The sequence below is a fragment of the Delphinapterus leucas genome, chromosome 9, assembly GCF_059928025.1.
Source record: "Delphinapterus leucas isolate spDelLeu-1000000601 "Yukka" chromosome 9, BTC_Dleu_Yukka2, whole genome shotgun sequence".
NCBI lineage: Eukaryota > Metazoa > Chordata > Mammalia > Artiodactyla > Monodontidae > Delphinapterus > Delphinapterus leucas.
The window spans coordinates 96,213,658-96,236,434 of NC_143137.1; the positions used below are offsets into that span (position 1 = coordinate 96,213,658).

Below are 22,777 nucleotides of genomic sequence, written 5' to 3' on the forward strand. Positions count from 1 at the left end.
ACACTCAGACGTTCGGGTCCCACATGCTCGTGGACGGCCACTTTGGGATTTTCCCCTACAGCTTCCCTTCCCCTCCTTATTTCCTGACATGGCGGGGCTCCTGGGAGTTTCCTCGGCTTCCCACCTGCCTCACCAATTGTTGGGCTGCACCCCGCAGGCCTGCAAGGCTTGCAACTTCTCAGCCTCAGAACCAAAGAGCGAGCCCGCAGACAGTGACAGAGAAGTCAACAGCGTACTACATGGGAGATCTTACCAGTCCGAAGTAAAGGGTCCTGGAGCAATACTCCACCGCGTTCGGCCAACAGCAAGCAGGACGTGGCAACAACCCATACTGCTCTGGGGAGAAGGAGGCTACCATTTATAGGGGGAATCGATGTCAGATTGGCTCATCCGTTACCAAGGAAACCAGCGGGTGGGGCAGGGGGCAAGCCTGTATGCAGTTACTGATTAAGCCCTATGATTAACGGGATTGGATAGTCATGTGAGCGAAGCAGGGAATGGTCAAGCGGGGGATGTAAAGAGCAAGAGAACAGCCACCTTGCGTGGCCTGAGCGTACACTCCACCCGTACGGCATTCTATCCAAGCTTTACAATCTTGTCCCCCCCTCTCCCGCGATATCCCTGGGGTCAGGCAGTTAGAGGGTCACTGCAACCAAATCCCACAAATGCACTACAGACACCAGCAGCTAGACAGTATCAAGCGTTAAGATACCTAAGCTAAAAATAGCCATTCACCAAGAGGTGGGCCAACTTGGGAACCAGATGCTAATCGGGTCAATTTCTCACGGAAGTCCGGAGGAACATGACAATGACTTCTCACTATAGACGCAGCAATGAGACTCATTTCACAGCGAGGCCACCTTTGTCGCCCAGACCATGAACAGATTCCCTCTGCTCAGACTAGGGGTGAACCGTAAGGCGTTCAACACACACAGTACGGGGGAGATCACGACCTTTAACATACAAGCAGTGACAGCCTCCTGAGATAACACCACCCTGCCTGTGGCTTTTGTCCTGGCCTGCAGTACCATTCCACCCATCTACCCGCAGTCCCCACAGCCGATTCTGAACACTGCAGACGCCGTGTAACCACAGACCACATGGTTAATAAAAGGGGGCTTAGTTGGGGCCGGGGAGAAGACAGGTGAGATCGTTCAAATCCTATTCCCCACGGGGCAGCAAACCCAAATCACCGGGGACTTACCTGCCACTCCCACGCCGTTTTACAATGTGTTCTCCTGGGGGTAGATCCCGAGGCCAGGGCAAAAGCAAGTTACTGTCCTGATCGATAGTTGGTAATGGTCCTTCGGTGGTCAGTAGTTGAACTCGGATGGTTTTGACTAGTTGTCTCTGGGTTAACATGGCTAAGCCACAGGGATGATTATTCTTGCGATGTTCAGCTAGAGTTCATGGGGCTCGAGATAGCCTCCTCGCCCACACGTGGAGAGCGGGTTTCAGTCTCTATGAAGTAGTCCATTCATCCTTTCATTAGCCTGGCAGCAGTGGGGTCATAAGGCAGGTGGAAATACCAGCATATATCATTTTTCATCAGCCCATTCCTGAACTTCCTGGTCAGTAAAGGGGGTTCCTTGGTCACTCTCGATGTCCATGGGGGTCCCGTATGTTATGCACAGCTGCTCTAGACCCCACACACTGTTTTTCTGCGTTGCTTGACGACTCGGATAGACATTCTGTAATGTCTCCCACCTGCTGTAACACACTGTAGACAGCATGTAGCTGTTCCATCCCACTATATAGTGGCTCTGGCCCCTTTCGTAGCTGGGACCAGAAGCCCAAGGGTACTCATTATTTTGCCGTTGCCTCAGGTCCCAACCAAACCCTTCCGGTTAAATAGCCACAACCAGTTTGCAACTCTATCCCGGAGTTAATAACCCTACAGCCTGTGTCTGCAATCGCTTACAGGTGGTGGGTCAGGGGTACACTTGTCTTACCAGACCAGATAACCCGCAAACGTTTGATACATAGTGCAGGTCATTGCATTTTGTCTGTATTCACCAGCCCTCCCCGTGCAGTCAGATGAGCCACGAGCACCGGGCCGCCACTTTGAAAGTGGAAAGACACTCAGACTTTCGGGTCCCACATGCTCGTGGACGGCCACTTTGGGATTTTTCCCCTACAGCTTCCCTTCCCCTCCTTATTTCCTGACATGGCGGGGCTCCTGGGAGTTTCCTCGGCTTCCCACCTGCCTCACCAATTGTTGGGCTGCACCCCGCAGGCCTGCAAGGCTTGCAACTTCTCAGCCTCAGAACCAAAGAGCGAGCCCGCAGACAGTGACAGAGAAGTCAACAGCGTACTAGATGGGGGATCTTACCAGTCCGAAGTAAAGGGTCCTGGAGCAATACTCCACCGCGTTCGGCCAACAGCAAGCGAGACGTGGCAACCACCCACACTGCTCTGGGGAGAAGGAGGCTACCATTTATATGGGGAATCGATGTCAGATTGGCTCATCCGTTACCAGGGAAACCAGCGGGTGGGGCAGGGGGCAAGCCTGTAGGCAGTTACTGATTAAGCCCTATGATTAACGGGATTGGATAGTCATGTGAGCGAAGCAGGGAATGGTCAAGCGGGGGATGTAAAGAGCAAGAGAACAGCCACCTTGCGTGGCCTGAGCGTACACTCCACCCGTACGGCATTCTATCCAAGCTTTACAATCTTGTCCCCCCCTCTCCCGCGATATCCCTGGGGTCAGGCACGTAGAGGGTCACTGCAACCAAATCCCACAAATGCACTACAGACACCAGCAGCTAGACAGTATCAAGCGTTAAGATACCTAAGCTAAAAATAGCCATTCACCAAGAGGTGGGCCAACTTGGGAACCAGATGCTAATCGGGTCAATTTCTCACGGAAGTCGGGGGGAACATGACAATGACTTCTCACTATAGGCGCAGCAATGAGACTCATTTCACAGCGAGGCCACCCTTGTCGCCCAGACCATGAACAGATTCCCTCTGCTCAGACTAGAGTTGAACCGTAAGGCGTTCAACACACACAGTACGGGGGAGATCACGACCTTTAACATACAAGCAGTGACAGCCTCCTGAGATAACACCACCCCGCCTGGGGCTTTTGTCCTGGCCTGCAGTACCATTCCACCCATCTACCCTCAGTCCCCACAGCCGATTCTGAACACTGCAGACGCCGTGTAACCACAGACCACATGGTTAATAAAAGGGGGCTTAGTTGGGGCCGGGGAGAAGACAGGTGAGATCGTTCAAATCCTATTCCCCACGGGGCAGCAAACCCAAATCACCGGGGACTTACCTGCCACTCCCACGCCGTTTTACAATGTGTTCTCCTGGGGGTAGATCCCGAGGCCAGGGCAAAAGCAAGTTACTGTCCTGATCGATAGTTGGTAATGGTCCTTCGGTGGTCAGTAGTTGAACTCGGATGGTTTTGACTAGTTGTCTCTGGGTTAACATGGCTAAGCCACAGGGATGATTATTCTTGCGATGTTCAGCTAGAGTTCATGGGGCTCGAGATAGCCTCCTCGCCCACACGTGGAGAGCGGGTTTCAGTCTCTATGAAGTAGTCCATTCATCCTTTCATTAGCCTGGCAGCAGTGGGGTCATAAGGCAGGTGGAAATACCAGCATATATCATTTTTCATCAGCCCATTCCTGAACTTCCTGGTCAGTAAAGGGGGTTCCTTGGTCACTCTCGATGTCCATGGGGGTCCCGTATGTTATGCACAGCTGCTCTAGACCCCACACACTGTTTTTCTGCGTTGCTTGACGACTCGGATAGACATTCTGTAATGTCTCCCACCTGCTGTAACACACTGTAGACAGCATGTAGCTGTTCCATCCCACTATATAGTGGCTCTGGCCCCTTTCGTAGCTGGGACCAGAAGCCCAAGGGTACTCATTATTTTGCCGTTGCCTCAGGTCCCAACCAAACCCTTCCGGTTAAATAGCCACAACCAGTTTGCAACTCTATCCCTGAGTTAATAACCCTACAGCCTGTGTCTGTAATCGCTTACAGGTGGTGGGTCAGGGGTACACTTGTCTTACCGGACCAGATAACCCGCAAACGTTTCATACATAGTCCAGGTCATTGCATTTTGTCTGTATTCACCAGCCATCCCCGTGCAGTCAGATGAGCCACGAGCACCGGGCTGCCACTTTGAAAGTGGAAAGACACTCAGACTTTCGGGTCCCACATGCTCGTGGACGGCCACTTTGGGATTTTTCCCCTACAGCTTCCCTTCCCGTCCTTATTTCTTGACACGGCGGGGCTCCTGGGAGTTTCCTCGGCTTCCCAGCTGCCTCACCAATTGTTGGGCTGCACCCCGCAGGCCTGCAAGGCTTGCAACTTCTCAGCCTCAGAACCAAAGAGCGAGCCCGCAGACAGTGACAGAGAAGTCAACAGCGTACTAGATGGGGGATCTTACCAGTCCGAAGTAAAGGGTCCTGGAGCAATACTCCACCGCGTTCGGCCAACAGCAAGCGAGACGTGGCAACCACCCACACTGCTCTGGGGAGAAGGAGGCTACCATTTATAGGGGGAATCGATGTCAGATTGGCTCATCCGTTACCAGGGAAACCAGCGGGTGGGGCAGGGGGCAAGCCTGTAGGCAGTTACTGATTAAGCCCTATGATTAACGGGATTGGATAGTCATGTGAGCGAAGCAGGGAATGGTCAAGCGGGGGATGTAAAGAGCAAGAGAACAGCCACCTTGCGTGGCCTGAGCGTACACTCCACCCGTACGGCATTCTATCCAAGCTTTACAATCTTGTCCCCCCCTCTCCCGCGATATCCCTGGGGTCAGGCACGTAGAGGGTCACTGCAACCAAATCCCACAAATGCACTACAGACACCAGCAGCTAGACAGTATCAAGCGTTAAGATACCTATGCTAAAAATAGCCATTCACCAAGAGGTGGGCCAACTTGGGAACCAGATGCTAATCGGGTCAATTTCTCACGGAAGTCGGGGGGAACATGACAATGACTTCTCACTATAGGCGCAGCAATGAGACTCATTTCACAGCGAGGCCACCCTTGTCGCCCAGACCATGAACAGATTCCCTCTGCTCAGACTAGGGGTGAACCGTAAGGCGTTCAACACACACAGTACGGGGGAGATCACGACCTTTAACATACAAGCAGTGACAGCATCCTGAGATAACACCACCCCGCCTGTGGCTTTTGTCCTGGCCTGCAGTACCATTCCACCCATCTACCCGCAGTCCCCACAGCCGATTCTGAACACTGCAGACGCCGTGTAACCACAGACCACATGGTTAATAAAAGGGGGCTTACTTGAGGCCGGGGAGAAGACAGCTGAGATCGTTCAAATCCTATTCCCCACGGGGCAGCAAACCCAAATCACCGGGGACTTACCTGCCACTCCCACGCCGTTTTACAATGTGTTCTCCTGGGGGTAGATCCCGTGGCCAGGGCAAAAGCAAGTTACTGTCCTGATCGATAGTTGGTAATGGTCCTTCCGTGGTCAGTAGTTGAACTCGGATGGTTTGGACTAGTTGTCTCTGGGTTAACATGGCTTAGCCACAGGGATGATTACTCTTGCGATGTTCAGCTAGAGTTCATGGGGCTCGAGTTAGCCTCCTCGCCCACACGTGGAGAGCGGGTTTCAGTTTCTATGAAGTAGTCCATTCATCCGTTCATTAGCCTGGCAGCAGTGGGGTCATAAGGCAGGTGGAAATACCAGCATATATCATTTTTCATTAGCCCATTCCTGAACTTCCTGGTCAGTAAAGTGGGTTCCTTGGTCACTCTCGATGTCCATGGGGGTCCCGTATGTTATGCACAGCTGCTCTAGACCCCACACACTGTTTCTCTGCGTTGCTTGACGACTCGGATAGACATTCTGTAATGTCTCCCACCTGCTGTAACACACTGTAGACAGCATGTAGCTGTTCCATCCCACTATATAGTGGCTCTGGCCCCTTTCGTAGCTGGGACCAGAAGCCCAAGGGTACTCATTATTTTGCCGTTGCCTCAGGTCCCAACCAAACCCTTCTGGTTAAATAGCCACAACCAGTTTGCAACTCTATCCCTGAGTTAATAACCCTACAGCCTGTGTCTGTAATCGCTTACAGGTGGTGGGTCAGGGGTACACTTGTCTTACCGGACCAGATAACCCGCAAACGTTTCATACATAGTCCAGGTCATTGCATTTTGTCTGTATTCACCAGCCATCCCCGTGCAGTCAGATGAGCCACGAGCACCGGGCTGCCACTTTGAAAGTGGAAAGACACTCAGACTTTCGGGTCCCACATGCTCGTGGACGGCCACTTTGGGATTTTTCCCCTACAGCTTCCCTTCCCGTCCTTATTTCTTGACACGGCGGGGCTCCTGGGAGTTTCCTCGGCTTCCCAGCTGCCTCACCAATTGTTGGGCTGCACCCCGCAGGCCTGCAAGGCTTGCAACTTCTCAGCCTCAGAACCAAAGAGCGAGCCCGCAGACAGTGACAGAGAAGTCAACAGCGTACTAGATGGGGGATCTTACCAGTCCGAAGTAAAGGGTCCTGGAGCAATACTCCACCGCGTTCGGCCAACAGCAAGCGAGACGTGGCAACCACCCACACTGCTCTGGGGAGAAGGAGGCTACCATTTATAGGGGGAATCGATGTCAGATTGGCTCATCCGTTACCAGGGAAACCAGCGGGTGGGGCAGGGGGCAAGCCTGTAGGCAGTTACTGATTAAGCCCTATGATTAACGGGATTGGATAGTCATGTGAGCGAAGCAGGGAATGGTCAAGCGGGGGATGTAAAGAGCAAGAGAACAGCCACCTTGCGTGGCCTGAGCGTACACTCCACCCGTACGGCATTCTATCCAAGCTTTACAATCTTGTCCCCCCCTCTCCCGCGATATCCCTGGGGTCAGGCACGTAGAGGGTCACTGCAACCAAATCCCACAAATGCACTACAGACACCAGCAGCTAGACAGTATCAAGCGTTAAGATACCTATGCTAAAAATAGCCATTCACCAAGAGGTGGGCCAACTTGGGAACCAGATGCTAATCGGGTCAATTTCTCACGGAAGTCGGGGGGAACATGACAATGACTTCTCACTATAGGCGCAGCAATGAGACTCATTTCACAGCGAGGCCACCCTTGTCGCCCAGACCATGAACAGATTCCCTCTGCTCAGACTAGAGTTGAACCGTAAGGCGTTCAACACACACAGTACGGGGGAGATCACGACCTTTAACATACAAGCAGTGACAGCCTCCTGAGATAACACGACCCCGCCTGGGGCTTTTGTCCTGGCCTGCAGTACCATTCCACCCATCTACCCTCAGTCCCCACAGCCGATTCTGAACACTGCAGACGCCGTGTAACCACAGACCACATGGTTAATAAAAGGGGGCTTAGTTGGGGCCGGGGAGAAGACGCGTGAGATCGTTCAAATCCTATTCCCCACGGGGCAGCAAACCCAAATCACCGGGGACTTACCTGCCACTCCCAGGCCGTTTTACAATGTGTTCTCCTGGGGGTAGATCCCGTGGCCAGGGCAAAAGCAAGTTACTGTCCTGATCGATAGTTGGTAATGGTCCTTCCGTGGTCAGTAGTTGAACTCGGATGGTTTGGACTAGTTGTCTCTGGGTTAACATGGCTTAGCCACAGGGATGATTACTCTTGCGATGTTCAGCTAGAGTTCATGGGGCTCGAGTTAGCCTCCTCGCCCACACGTGGAGAGCGGGTTTCAGTTTCTATGAAGTAGTCCATTCATCCGTTCATTAGCCTGGCAGCAGTGGGGTCATAAGGCAGGTGGAAATACCAGCATATATCATTTTTCATTAGCCCATTCCTGAACTTCCTGGTCAGTAAAGTGGGTTCCTTGGTCACTCTCGATGTCCATGGGGGTCCCGTATGTTATGCACAGCTGCTCTAGACCCCACACACTGTTTCTCTGCGTTGCTTGACGACTCGGATAGACATTCTGTAATGTCTCCCACCTGCTGTAACACACTGTAGACAGCATGTAGCTGTTCCATCCCACTATATAGTGGCTCTGGCCCCTTTCGTAGCTGGGACCAGAAGCCCAAGGGTACTCATTATTTTGCCGTTGCCTCAGGTCCCAACCAAACCCTTCTGGTTAAATAGCCACAACCAGTTTGCAACTCTATCCCTGAGTTAATAACCCTACAGCCTGTGTCTGTAATCGCTTACAGGTGGTGGGTCAGGGGTACACTTGTCTTACCGGACCAGATAACCCGCAAACGTTTCATACATAGTCCAGGTCATTGCATTTTGTCTGTATTCACCAGCCATCCCCGTGCAGTCAGATGAGCCACGAGCACCGGGCTGCCACTTTGAAAGTGGAAAGACACTCAGACTTTCGGGTCCCACATGCTCGTGGACGGCCACTTTGGGATTTTTCCCCTACAGCTTCCCTTCCCGTCCTTATTTCTTGACACGGCGGGGCTCCTGGGAGTTTCCTCGGCTTCCCAGCTGCCTCACCAATTGTTGGGCTGCACCCCGCAGGCCTGCAAGGCTTGCAACTTCTCAGCCTCAGAACCAAAGAGCGAGCCCGCAGACAGTGACAGAGAAGTCAACAGCGTACTAGATGGGGGATCTTACCAGTCCGAAGTAAAGGGTCCTGGAGCAATACTCCACCGCGTTCGGCCAACAGCAAGCGAGACGTGGCAACCACCCACACTGCTCTGGGGAGAAGGAGGCTACCATTTATAGGGGGAATCGATGTCAGATTGGCTCATCCGTTACCAGGGAAACCAGCGGGTGGGGCAGGGGGCAAGCCTGTAGGCAGTTACTGATTAAGCCCTATGATTAACGGGATTGGATAGTCATGTGAGCGAAGCAGGGAATGGTCAAGCGGGGGATGTAAAGAGCAAGAGAACAGCCACCTTGCGTGGCCTGAGCGTACACTCCACCCGTACGGCATTCTATCCAAGCTTTACAATCTTGTCCCCCCCTCTCCCGCGATATCCCTGGGGTCAGGCACGTAGAGGGTCACTGCAACCAAATCCCACAAATGCACTACAGACACCAGCAGCTAGACAGTATCAAGCGTTAAGATACCTATGCTAAAAATAGCCATTCACCAAGAGGTGGGCCAACTTGGGAACCAGATGCTAATCGGGTCAATTTCTCACGGAAGTCGGGGGGAACATGACAATGACTTCTCACTATAGGCGCAGCAATGAGACTCATTTCACAGCGAGGCCACCCTTGTCGCCCAGACCATGAACAGATTCCCTCTGCTCAGACTAGAGTTGAACCGTAAGGCGTTCAACACACACAGTACGGGGGAGATCACGACCTTTAACATACAAGCAGTGACAGCCTCCTGAGATAACACGACCCCGCCTGGGGCTTTTGTCCTGGCCTGCAGTACCATTCCACCCATCTACCCTCAGTCCCCACAGCCGATTCTGAACACTGCAGACGCCGTGTAACCACAGACCACATGGTTAATAAAAGGGGGCTTAGTTGGGGCCGGGGAGAAGACGCGTGAGATCGTTCAAATCCTATTCCCCACGGGGCAGCAAACCCAAATCACCGGGGACTTACCTGCCACTCCCAGGCCGTTTTACAATGTGTTCTCCTGGGGGTAGATCCCGTGGCCAGGGCAAAAGCAAGTTACTGTCCTGATCGATAGTTGGTAATGGTCCTTCGGTGGTCAGTAGTTGAACTCGGATGGTTTTGACTAGTTGTCTCTGGGTTAACATGGCTAAGCCACAGGGATGATTATTCTTGCGATGTTCAGCTAGAGTTCATGGGGCTCGAGTTAGCCTCCTCGCCCACACGTGGAGAGCGGGTTTCAGTCTCTATGAAGTAGTCCATTCATCCTTTCATTAGCCTGGCAGCAATGGGGTCATAAGGCAGGTGGAAATACCAGCATATATCATTTTTCATTAGCCCATTCCTGAACTTCCTGGTCAGTAAAGTGGGTTCCTTGGTCACTCTCGATGTCCATGGGGGTCCCGTATGTTATGGACAGCTGCTCTAGACCCCACACACTGTTTTTCTGCGTTGCTTGACGACTCGGATAGACATTCTGTAATGTCTCCCACCTGCTGTAACACACTGTAGACAGCATGTAGCTGTTCCATCCCACTATATAGTGGCTCTGGCCCCTTTCGTAGCTGGGACCAGAAGCCCAAGGGTACTCATTATTTTGCCGTTGCCTCAGGTCCCAACCAAACCCTTCCGGTTAAATAGCCACAACCAGTTTGCAACTCTATCCCTGAGTTAATAACCCTACAGCCTGTGTCTGTAATCGCTTAAAGGTGGTGGGTCAGGGGTACACTTGTCTTACGAGGCAAGATGACCCTCAAACGTTTGATACATAGTCCAGGTCATTGCATTTTGTCTGTATTCACCAGCCATCTCTGTGCAGTCAGATGAGCCACGAGCACCGGGCTGCCACTTTGAAAGTGGAAAGACACTCAGACTTTCGGGTCCCACATGCTCGTGGACGGCCACTTTGGGATTTTCCCCTACAGCTTCCCTTCCCCTCCTTATTTCCTGACATGGCGGGGCTCCTGGGAGTTTCCTCGGCTTCCCACCTGCCTCACCAATTGTTGGGCTGCACCCCGCAGGCCTGCAAGGCTTGCAACTTCTCAGCCTCAGAACCAAAGAGCGAGCCCGCAGACAGTGACAGAGAAGTCAACAGCGTACTACATGGGAGATCTTACCAGTCCGAAGTAAAGGGTCCTGGAGCAATACTCCACCGCGTTCGGCCAACAGCAAGCAGGACGTGGCAACAACCCATACTGCTCTGGGGAGAAGGAGGCTACCATTTATAGGGGGAATCGATGTCAGATTGGCTCATCCGTTACCAAGGAAACCAGCGGGTGGGGCAGGGGGCAAGCCTGTATGCAGTTACTGATTAAGCCCTATGATTAACGGGATTGGATAGTCATGTGAGCGAAGCAGGGAATGGTCAAGCGGGGGATGTAAAGAGCAAGAGAACAGCCACCTTGCGTGGCCTGAGCGTACACTCCACCCGTACGGCATTCTATCCAAGCTTTACAATCTTGTCCCCCCCTCTCCCGCGATATCCCTGGGGTCAGGCAGTTAGAGGGTCACTGCAACCAAATCCCACAAATGCACTACAGACACCAGCAGCTAGACAGTATCAAGCGTTAAGATACCTAAGCTAAAAATAGCCATTCACCAAGAGGTGGGCCAACTTGGGAACCAGATGCTAATCGGGTCAATTTCTCACGGAAGTCCGGAGGAACATGACAATGACTTCTCACTATAGACGCAGCAATGAGACTCATTTCACAGCGAGGCCACCTTTGTCGCCCAGACCATGAACAGATTCCCTCTGCTCAGACTAGGGGTGAACCGTAAGGCGTTCAACACACACAGTACGGGGGAGATCACGACCTTTAACATACAAGCAGTGACAGCCTCCTGAGATAACACCACCCTGCCTGTGGCTTTTGTCCTGGCCTGCAGTACCATTCCACCCATCTACCCGCAGTCCCCACAGCCGATTCTGAACACTGCAGACGCCGTGTAACCACAGACCACATGGTTAATAAAAGGGGGCTTAGTTGGGGCCGGGGAGAAGACAGGTGAGATCGTTCAAATCCTATTCCCCACGGGGCAGCAAACCCAAATCACCGGGGACTTACCTGCCACTCCCACGCCGTTTTACAATGTGTTCTCCTGGGGGTAGATCCCGAGGCCAGGGCAAAAGCAAGTTACTGTCCTGATCGATAGTTGGTAATGGTCCTTCGGTGGTCAGTAGTTGAACTCGGATGGTTTTGACTAGTTGTCTCTGGGTTAACATGGCTAAGCCACAGGGATGATTATTCTTGCGATGTTCAGCTAGAGTTCATGGGGCTCGAGATAGCCTCCTCGCCCACACGTGGAGAGCGGGTTTCAGTCTCTATGAAGTAGTCCATTCATCCTTTCATTAGCCTGGCAGCAGTGGGGTCATAAGGCAGGTGGAAATACCAGCATATATCATTTTTCATCAGCCCATTCCTGAACTTCCTGGTCAGTAAAGGGGGTTCCTTGGTCACTCTCGATGTCCATGGGGGTCCCGTATGTTATGCACAGCTGCTCTAGACCCCACACACTGTTTTTCTGCGTTGCTTGACGACTCGGATAGACATTCTGTAATGTCTCCCACCTGCTGTAACACACTGTAGACAGCATGTAGCTGTTCCATCCCACTATATAGTGGCTCTGGCCCCTTTCGTAGCTGGGACCAGAAGCCCAAGGGTACTCATTATTTTGCCGTTGCCTCAGGTCCCAACCAAACCCTTCCGGTTAAATAGCCACAACCAGTTTGCAACTCTATCCCGGAGTTAATAACCCTACAGCCTGTGTCTGCAATCGCTTACAGGTGGTGGGTCAGGGGTACACTTGTCTTACCGGACCAGATAACCCGCAAACGTTTGATACATAGTGCAGGTCATTGCATTTTGTCTGTATTCACCAGCCCTCCCCGTGCAGTCAGATGAGCCACGAGCACCGGGCCGCCACTTTGAAAGTGGAAAGACACTCAGACTTTCGGGTCCCACATGCTCGTGGACGGCCACTTTGGGATTTTTCCCCTACAGCTTCCCTTCCCCTCCTTATTTCCTGACATGGCGGGGCTCCTGGGAGTTTCCTCGGCTTCCCAGCTGCCTCACCAATTGGTGGGCTGCACCCCGCAGGCCTGCAAGGCTTGCAACTTCTCAGCCTCAGAACCAAAGAGCGAGCCCGCAGACAGTGACAGAGAAGTCAACAGCGTACTACATGGGGGATCTTACCAGTCCGAAGTAAAGGGTCCTGGAGCAATACTCCACCGCGTTCGGCCAACAGCAAGCAGGACGTGGCAACAACCCACACTGCTCTGGGGGACAAGGAGGCTACCATTTATAGGGGGAATCGATTTCAGATTGGCTCATCCGTTACCACGGAAACCAGCGGGTGGGGCAGGGGGCAAGCCTGTAGGCAGGTACTGGTAAAGCCCTATGATTAAGAGGATTGGATAGTCATGTGAGTGAAGCAGGGAATGGTCATTTAGGGGAAGGACCCGGAACTAGATAGCAGCCATATTGAATGGCCTGACCTAGCAACCACTAATCTCTTTTCTTTCACCTAGCAACCACTAATCTCTTTTCTCTCTCTATGGATTTGCCCACTCTTACCACTGCACGTAGATGGAACCATACAATATGTGGCCCATTGTGCCTGGCTTCTTTCCCTTAGCATAAGGTTTAAAGTAGTCTCTTATGTGTCCAACCGTATTCAAACAAAAATAAATTCTGACATATGTTCTTCTGTCACTTTTAAATAATACACAGAAATGGTAGCGTACTATTTTCACTGTCTGGGAAACTGCTTTTGGGTTCTTTATGACAGGAGCTGGCTCTCCTACTTCAGAATCCCGTGGTGGCTTCAGGTTCCCAAAATGGCAAGGCTTTCAGCTGGAGCATATTCTAGGCATCTTTGTTGAATCAGTCCGTGGTCACTTGTATATAGCACCCTGCCCTCTCTCTGATTGGGCCAGGCTGCTGGGATTGATTGTCCCACTGCCCAATGAGGTGGCAGACCTGCAGCCCAAGGCCCGCCCCCCATGCTGTGTCACAAAGGCTCCAGTGGTCCCCAAGCACACCCGTGCCTGACCTCCCAGGACTCAAAAAGTAGGGGGAAAAACATTTACTTTAGGTCCCTCTGTGTTGAACGAACAATTCATTTGGAGTGGTAGAGGATTCCAAGTGAAGAAACAATTTGGGGGCCTCTGACTCACATTTCCTTAGCAACAGTTTCGTGATTTCAACACATTTTATGGACCAATTTCACCGATCTTTAGAACACCCAGCAGGTGTGGAGAGGGAGGGATAATCACTGCTAGTTCTGGGTAGAGACCCGAGAGACGAGTCTGAGACATCAGAAGAGAACTGGGGTGGGGTGGGGCTTTTCTTAAGCCCAGGATGTGTATCATCGCTATCATGATCAAATAGCAGGCATCTCCTAGGCAACTAGTAACCTTGGACTCTGGAATCTGGGCCTATCTAGAAACGATGAAGGAGTGAAGGATGACAGATCCAAGGCATGTTTCTTCAATGCACAAATGACTGGATGAACGGGTCCATAATGGGGTGTGCAGGCTAGCTAGGGAGATGGAAAAAAAACACAGAACATAAATAAAAATAGTATAAGATAGCATAATCTCAATGTCAATTGGTTGGTATTGCTGGGATGTTTTTGTAGAAGTGTCAGAGGACAGCTAAACTGAGGAAGGGTTGTATCTATAAAGGGTAGTTGAAGTTGAAGCCCAAGAGTTGAATCCAGCATTTGGGGGGACCTCCAGCTTATCCATTTTGTGGAAGGTAGCACTTTAAGGAAAGGAATATAAACTTATGCTCAAAAAATTAGGTATAGGGGCTTCCCTGGTGGCACAGTGGTTGAGAGTCCGCCTGCCGATGCAGGGGACATGGGTTCGTGCCCCGGTCTGGGAAGATCCCACATGCCGCGGAACGGCTGGGCCCGTGAGCCATGGCCGCTGAGCCTGCGCGTCCGGAGCCTGTGCTCCACAACGGGAGAGGCCACAACAGTGAGAGGCCCGCGTACCGCAAAGGAAAAAAAAAAAAAAAAATGCAGCCTTTTCAGATTGGCTTCTTTCTCACATAGTAGTATGCAATTAAATTTCCTCCATTTTTCTTATGGTTCGAGAGCTCATTTCTGCATCGGCAGGCGGACTCTCAACCACTGCACCACCAGGGAAGCCCTGACTTGCATATATTGTGAAATGATTACCACAATAAATTTAGTTAATACCCATCACCTCTTATAGATACAAAAGAAAGAAATGTTTTTTCCTTGTGATGAGAATGCCTAGGATCTACTGTCTTAGTAACTTTCAAATATACCATCCAGAAGTGTTAACCATAGTCACTATTGTACATTACATTCCCAGTACTTATTAAACTTATAAGGAGTTTCTACCTTTCGACCACCTTCATCCAGTTTCCCACCTCCCACCCCCACCTCTGGTAACCACAAATCTGACCTCTTTTTCTGAGTCTGGTTTCATTTTTTAGATTCCACATTGAAGTGAGATCATACAGGATTTGTCTCTCTCTGCCCATTTCACTTAGCATGATGCCCTCGAGGTCCACCCATGTTGTCCCAAGTGGCAAGATTTCCTTTTAATTTTTTGAGGAAACTCGATGCTGTTTTCCATAGTGGCCGTAACAACTTACAATCCCACCCACAGTGCACAAGGGCCCCCGTGTTTTGGTGGTTCTTCATGGTGGTATGAACAGTTCTAATAATAAATATGCATGCACCCAACACCTCAGAACCTAAATATAGTTTGGGTGTATACATGTTTATTATTGTTATATCTTATAGATGTATTGACCCCTTTATCATTATACAATGACCTTCCTTTTCTCAGGTCATCATTTTTGTCTTGAGTATTTTGTCTGCTATAAGTACCCCCACTTTCTTTTGGTTTCCACCTGCTTGGAATATCTTCTTCCAGCCCTTCGTTTTGATCTGACATTTGCTTTAAATGAATCTCTTGTTGGCAGCATATAGTTGGGTCTTACTGTTTTTTAATCCATGTGGCCACTCCGTGTCTTTGGTGAATTCAATCCATTTACATTTAGAGTGATTATTGATGTAGAAGGACCTATTACTGCCATCTTACTGTTAACTGCTTGTTTTGTATTTCCATTCTTTCTTTTTTCCTCTGTTTCTGCCTACCATGGTAAATTGGTGGTTCTTCATGGTGGTATGTTCAGTTTCCCCCTTTTTTTATGTTTAATGAATCTACTCTAGATTTTTGCTTTGTGGTTACCATGAAGCTTACATACAACATTTCATAAAGAGTCCATTTTATGCTGATAGCAATTTATCTCTGTTTGTCATAAAGTACACATTTTTATTCCTCCCCTCTTATATTTTTTTCTTTCTCTCTCTCCCTCTTTTTTTTTTGGCCACACCACACAGCTTTCAGGTTCTTAGTTTCCCAACCAGGGATTGAACCCGGGCCCTCGGCAGTGAAATTGAAGAGTCCTAACCACTGGACCGCCAGAGAATTCCTCGAGTCCTTCCCTCTTATATTTCTGATGCCACATTTTACCTCTTTTTATACTGTGTATTTGTTAATGAATTATAATAGCTATAGTTAATTTTAATATACTTTTCCTTTAACCTTTACACTATAGTTGTGTTTAACGCTCCATTCTATTAGAGAGTGGAGTTTTCTAAATCTGTCTATATGTTTTTCACCTTTACCAGCGTACTATATACTTTAGTATGCTTTCATGTTGTTGATTAGCATCTTTCTTTACAGCTTGAAGAACTCCTTTCAGCATTTCTTGCATCACAGGTGTAATGACAATAAACTCCATCAGCTTTTGTTTGCCTCTGAAAGTCTTTTTCTTTCTTATCTGAAGGATAACTTTGCCAGATAGAGTGTTCCTGGCTGTCAGTTTTTATCTTCAGCCTTTTGCATACGCCATTCTACTCTCTCCGGGCCCTTAGTGTTTCTGCTGAGAAATCCACTGATAGCCTATTCCTTTGTAGGTTACATTCTGTTTTTACCCTGGCTGCTTTTAGTCCTTTATCTTTGAGTTTTTATAGTCTCATTATAATGTGTCTTGGAGAAGATCTTTTGTCATTAGATGATAGGGTGAACTTGAACTTGGATATTCAGTCTTCCTCCAGGCTTGGGAAGTTTTCAGCTATTATTTCTTTAATTAAAATTTCTGTTAAAGACCTAAATGTAAGACCAGATACCATAAAACTCCTAAAGGAAAACACAGGCAGAACACTCTGACATAAATCATAGCAATATTTTTTGGATCTGTCTCCTAAAAGGAACTAAAAGCCAAATAAACAAATGGGACCTAGTTAAACTTAAAAGCTTTTGCACAACAGGGTAACCATCAACGAAATGAAAAGACGACCTATGGAATAGAAGATATTTGTAGATGATATGACTGATAAGGGGTTAATATCCAAAATATATAAACAGCTCATGCAACTCAACATCAAGAAAACAACCCAGTTAAAAAGTGGGCAGAAGAACTCAATAGACATTTTTCCAAAGAGGAAATGCAGATGGCCAACAGGTGCATGAAAAGATGCTCAACATCACTAATCATCAGGGAAATGCAAGTCAAAACCATGAGATGTCACCTCACACCTGCCAGAAGGGCTGTTATCAAACAGAACACAAATATCAAATGTTGGTGAGGATGTCGAGAAAAGGGAACCCTAGAACAGTGTTGGTGGGAATGTAAATTGATACAGTCACTGTGGAAAACAGTATGGAGGTTTCTCAGAAAACTAAAAACAGAACTACCATATGACCCAGCAATACCACTCCTGCACTAATTTGAGAAGATACATGCACCCCAATGTTCATAGCAACATTATTTACAATTGCCAAGATTTGGAAGTGACCTAAGTGTCCACCAACAGATGAATGGATAAAGAAGATGTGGTATGTTTATACAATGGAATACTACTCCACCATAGAAAAGAATGAAATTTTGCCATTTGCAGCAACATGGACGGACTCAGATGGCATTATGGTAAGTGAAAGGTCAGACAGAGAAAGGCAAATACTATATATATGATATCATTTATATGTGGAATCTAAAAAATACAACACACTAGTGAATATAACAGAAAAGAAGCAGACTCACAGATATAGAGAACAAACTAGTGGTTACCAGTGGGGAGAGGGAAGGGGGGAGGGGCAATATGGGGGTAGGGGAGTGAGAGGTACAACCTATTAGGTATAAAATGAGCTACAAGTATGTATTTTACAACATGGGGAATATAGCAAATATTTTATAATAACTGTAAATGGAGTATAACCTTTAAAAGTTGTGAATCACTACATGATACACTTACAGTTTATATAATATTATGCACCAACTATACTTCAAAAACTTTCTACATCCTTTTCCCTCTCTTCTCCTGCTGGATTCCTGATTATTCAAATGTATATTCCCTTTCGGTTGAGTCCCATAGAACATGTAGGTTTTCTCCCCTCATTTTTATTCTGTATCTTTGTTCTGGTATAATTCTTTATTTCAAAATTCCTTTCTTCTAAGTCACTTATTCTATCTTCCATCTGCTCTACTCTGCTACAGATGCTCTCTGTTGCATTCTTTATCCCATTCATTGAATTCGTCAGCTCCAGAATTTCTGTTGGGCCCTTTTTTATATTTTCAATGTCTTTTACAAATAACTCATTTTGTTCATGTATCCTTTTCCTAACATCCTGAGCTGTTTTTAATTCTTCTTGTAGCTTATTAAGTTTCTTCAATACTGCTATTTTGAATTCTTTATCAGATAGATTGCAGTGTGCTGGGACTTTGGGCTCAGCGGTTGGAGAATTGTTGATATGTTTTAGCGATGGCATATTTCCTTGATTTTTAAAGTTCTTTGTATTTCTGCACTGCTGCTTCAGCATTTGAAGTATCTTTACTTGTTATCTTTGATGAGGTGCTGTTCCTTGGTGTTACTTCTCTGGGGAATCCCTGGTTTATAGGGGATTGACCTGCTCCACTCTTGTTCTCTCTTGTGGTAGAATTCTCACCTTTGTATTTCTTCTTGTTCTCATAAATCACCCAGCTGGCTGCAGGAAACCTCTCGTTTGTTTTCCAGAAGGTGGCACTGTAGCCTCAGTTTGTTGAGTCTCCCTTGTCCACAGACCCTGGTCCATCTTTCCGAGAGTATTCAGATTACCTAACCTGCTCTCACACTTGGGAGCACACACAAGGAGCTGGCTCCAGAGTTGGGGGTGGCGGGGAGGAACGTGTGGGTTTAGCACTTGGAGCTTCGCGGTGCCAGTGGGGCCAGGGGAAGACCCTCCAGTGGATACCCGCAAAGGCTTGTGGGTGGTCCTGCTAAAGTCCTGAAGCAGCCAGCAGGACCCGTGCTCCTTTAATGCCCGTGGCTGTCATCGCGTGCTTCCTTTCCTTTCTCCTCCCTCCCACCTCCTTCCCCATTATGGAGGTCCCTCCTCAGAAATCCCAGTGCTGCCGGAGAGAAACAGCTACAACCTGCACAGCAGGGGGAGCCAGGCAGTCACTCCATTTTCACTTTCCCTCTCCTCCATCGAGAGGTTGCCGCTTTCAACCTACTCTGTCGGAGACATTGCTGCTGCCGCTGCCAGAAGGCCAGCCTATTAAACAGCTTTGCCCTGGGGAAAGAGGCTCCCTTCGCAAGCTCTACCCTTTCCCCGGCATCCAAACTCATCTCTACCCCACTCTGATGGCATGACAATCCTCCCTTTAGGCAGACTGGCCCTCCTCAAATTCTCTACTGCCCATGAGTATCCGCCTCGTTTTTTTGTTTGTTTTTAAAATTTTCTTTACTTTTGGCTGCATTGGATCTTTGTTGCTGCGCACAGGCTTTCTCTAGTTGCGGCGAGCAGGGGCTACTCTTCCTTGCGATGCGCGGGCTTCTCACTGCGGTGGCTTCTCTTGTTGTGGAGCACAGGCTCTAGGCGCGTGGGCTTCAGTAGTTGTGAAATGCGGGCTCAGTAGTTGTGGCTCAAGGGCTCTAGAGCACAGGCTCAGTAGTTGTGGCGCATGGGCTTAGTTGCTTCGCAGCATGTGGGATATTCCCGGACCAGGGATTGAACCCATGTCCCTGCATTGGCAGGCGGATTCTTAACCCCTGCGCCACCAGGGAAGTCCCTCCACCTAGTTTTGTACTTATCAGATTCCCTTTTACCCAATCACTGGGAATGGGGGTGAGGGAGGCTTGCCGACTCCTTTGGATCCACAGCCATGACCGAGATCCAATGTGTCCACATGCTGATGAACAGATGGGTGAAAACCTCCTGGATGTCCAGGTGCGATGTGCACAGGCCCTTTGTTTGGTTAAGGGCGCCCAAATAGTTATTCATCAAAGGGGAGAGAAAATAGGAACCACTCACACCACCTAGATGCTGACATCCGAGAGCACCTGTAATAAAGACATCTCTAAGAACTCCTTGCTTGCTGCATTGAGAACAGTGTTATATCTGTGAATGAAAGTAGGACACGTTTTGTGATGCATGTGAAATGCTAAGAACCGTTGTAATAAAGATGTTTCCAAGTACACTTCTTTTCTGGCTGCTTTGACCAGAGTTATATCGGTCGATGGAAGTGGAACACATTTCTCATTGAGGGATGTATTTGACAACATTTGTAAAAAAAATGATGTTTCTAAGAACGGTACTTTCTTTCTTTATGGGGGACAGTGTACACTGGTGAATGGGGGTGGCACCACCTGCAATGTATGTAGAGAGTGTTTAAGAGCATTTGTACCACTATGGAAAACAGCATGGAGGTTCCTTTAAACACTAAAAGTAGAACTACCATATGACCCAGCAATCCCACTCCTGGGCCTATATCTGGAGAAAACCATAATTCGAAAATACACGTGCACCCCAATGTTCATTGCAGCACTTTTTACAATAGCCAAGACATGGAAGCAACCTAAACGTCCATTGACAGATGAATGGATAAAGAAGATGTGGTATATATATATACAGCGGAATATTACTCAGCCATAAAAAGAATGAAATAATGCCATTTGCAGCAACATGGATGGACCTAAAGATTATCATACTAAGTGAAGTAAGTCAGACAAAGAAAGACAAATACCATATGACATCGCTTATATGTGGAATCTAAAAAAAAAAATGATACAAATGAATTTATATACGAAACAGAAATAGACCTATAGACATAGCAAACAAACTTATGGTTACCAAAGGGGAAAGGGGGGAAGGATAAATTAGAAGTCTGGGATTAACATATATATATTACTATATATAAAATAGATAAACAACAAGGACCTAGTGTATAGCACAGGGAACTATACTCCATATTTTGTGATAACCTATAAGGGAAAGCAATCTGAAAAATAATAGATATATGTGTACGTATAACTGAATCACCTTGCTGTACACCTGAAACTAACACAACATTGTAAATCAACTCTACTTCAATTTTTTTAGGAAGTGAAAGCATCTAAGGCAACGGTAGCTATACAAAAACAAAACAAAACAAACAAACAAAAAAACCACTCATAGTACAGATGTTTCTAAGAACACTGCTTGCTTGCTGGAAAGAGAATAGTGTTACAAAAGTGAGTGGAAATGGCATCTCTTCTACAGTGCATTAGAAAATAGTTTATGATCATTGTAATACGGATGTTTTTTCTTTTTTGCGGTACGCGGGCCTCTCACTGCTGCGGCCTCTCCCGTTGCGGAGCACAGGCTCCGGACGTGCAGGCTCAGCGGCCACGGCTCACGGGCCCAGCCGTTGCGCGGCATGTGGGATCTTCCCAGACCGGGGCACGAACCCGTGTCCCCTGCATCGGCAGGCGGACTCCCAACCACTGTGCCACCGGGGAAGCCCAATATGGCTGCTTTTTAAAGAAAGCTACTTGCATGCTGCCTTGAGGAGTGTTATAAAAGTGAATGGCAGTGGTACCATTTTGGCAATGCGTGTAGAGAAATGTAAAACCATACTTGTAATAAAACTGTGTCTAGTGACACTGCTTATTTGCTATGTTGAGAACAGTATTATATCACTTAGTGGAATTTATACCTATTCTGAATATCATGTAAACAAGTGTTTAATAACTATAATAAAGTGAACAGATGTTATCGTGAACGCTATTTGCTGGCTGCATAGAGAACTGCATTATATCAGTCAACGCAAGAGGCACGTAACGTGCTCTGCAGCACACGTTGAGAAGTGAAAACGCTAATTACAAGATATTTCTGAGAGTGCTACTTGATGCTGCATTGAGAACACTGTTCTGTGAAAGAAAGGAACCGTCACCCGTTCTGCAATTCATGTAGAGAAGTGTTTGAGACCAACTGTAACAAAAAGGATTTCTAGAAATGCTCGTTTGCTGTGTTTAGAACAGTGTTATGTCGGCCAAAGGTTACGCCCATCCTTTAAAGCATGTACAGAAGTGTTGGAAACACTGTAATAAGGTTGTCTGTGAAAGGCTAGTTACGCTCTGCATTGAAAAAAGTGATACAGCGGTGGAGGCGAGGGGCACTCCTTTTGCAATGCATGTGGATAGGTGTTTAAGAACCCTTGTAATAAAGGCGTTTCTAAGAACACTACTTGCTTGCCAAGTTGAGAACAGTGCTTCTTCGGTGAATGGAAGTGGCACCATTTCTACAATGCATGTCAGGAAGTGTTTAAAAATACGTGTAATAAAGATAATTCAAAAGGACACATGTACCCCAACGTTCATGGCAGCACAATTTACAATAGCCAGGATACAGAAACAACCTAAATGTCCAACAACAGATGAATGGATAAAGAAGATGTGGTACCTATATACAACGGAATATTAGTCAGCCATAAAAAGGAATGAAATTGGGTCATTTGTAGAGATGTGGATGGACCTAGAGACTGTCATACTGAGTGAAGTAAGCCAGAAAGAGAAAAACAAATATCATATATTAATGCATAGATGTGAAATATAGAAAAACGGTACAGATGAACCTATTTCTAGGGAAGGAATAGAGACGCAGATGAAGAGAATGGACATGTGGACACGGTGGGGAGGGGAAGGGGAGGATGGGGTGAATTGGGAGATTAGGTTTGACATAAATACACTACAATGATAGATAGATAGATCTAGTTCCTACTAGATAGCTAGTAGGAACTTGCTGTATAGTGCAGGGAGCTCAGCTCAGCTCTCTGTGATGACTTGGATGGGTGCCATGGGGGGCACGGGGGGGGATGAGGGGAAGTGGGAGGGAGGTCCAAGAGGGAGGGGATATATGTATACATACAGCTGATTCACTTCATTGTACAGCAGAAA

General features: G+C 48.1%; 1 long non-coding RNA gene across 7 annotated transcripts; it reads right to left on the reverse strand.

The window, feature by feature from the left end:
- LOC149748464 (uncharacterized) lies at nt 1-22,562 on the reverse strand. Of its 7 annotated transcripts, none has more exons than XR_016394405.1 (3): nt 11,599-22,562; nt 9,521-10,730; nt 1-8,652 (listed from the first exon to the last, which is right to left on the reverse strand). It is a non-coding gene; the product is annotated as an uncharacterized LOC149748464 (long non-coding RNA). The 7 variants fall into 7 exon arrangements; XR_016394404.1 differs by having other exon boundaries at nt 1-6,573; nt 7,442-8,652; nt 9,521-22,552; XR_016394408.1 differs by having other exon boundaries at nt 1-4,494; nt 5,363-8,652; nt 9,521-22,551.
- Nucleotides 22,563-22,777: the final 215 nt, after the last annotated feature.